The 616-nt window shown below is 42.5% G+C and overlaps 1 protein-coding gene across 2 annotated transcripts in view; it reads left to right on the forward strand.

Annotated features, from left to right (window-relative positions):
• Window positions 1-616, forward strand: part of ldlrap1a (low density lipoprotein receptor adaptor protein 1a) — a 15,914-nt gene that overhangs the window by 580 nt on the left and 14,718 nt on the right. The gene's annotated exons all lie outside the window — the stretch shown is intronic.

The following is a 616-nucleotide window of genomic DNA, read 5'->3' on the forward strand; positions in this document are numbered from 1 at the left end:
CCCCCCCCCCCCCCCGCCGTCTTTTAAACTGTGGCCAGCTCAGTTCTGTCTTGTAATCTGGTATTTTGGATTTGTTGATAATCCCAGTCATCACAGCTTTCCATACAGTTCAGCAACATATTCAAAATACCCTGGACTCTTTAAAAAAAAAAAAAAGCTGTATTCTGTGAGAAAAAAACTGGGGTTTAAAAAGTGCCATCTTTGGACTCCTAGTCAGAGGAAGTTCAGCCTATTTTTCATAATAAAACTGCTCCAGCTCCTTCAAATTGGACCGCTTGTGCACAGCTGTCTTTAACTCCTCGAGATTCTCAGTGAGATTCCAGAGGTTCAGGCGTTTCTCCTTTAACCCCTGGAGTGTTGCTTCAGCAGAGCGGTTTAGGGTCATCGCCCTGCTGGAAGGTGAACCTCAGTCCCAGGCTCAAACCTCCAACAAGTTCCTCTCAAAGACTTGTTTTCTGGATTTTTCACACTTAGTGTCATAGTTTGGTATTTTCAGTTTGTTGTTTTGATTATTGTCTTGTTTCGGTTTGAGTTCTTGTTTCAGTTTAGTTTTTCCTGTTCATGTTTGTTGTCATCATTCACCTGTCCTCTGCTCAGCAGTTTTCTGGTTTCTTGT

The sequence above is a fragment of the Kryptolebias marmoratus genome, linkage group LG5 (assembly GCF_001649575.2).
Source record: "Kryptolebias marmoratus isolate JLee-2015 linkage group LG5, ASM164957v2, whole genome shotgun sequence".
Lineage (NCBI taxonomy): Eukaryota > Metazoa > Chordata > Actinopteri > Cyprinodontiformes > Rivulidae > Kryptolebias > Kryptolebias marmoratus.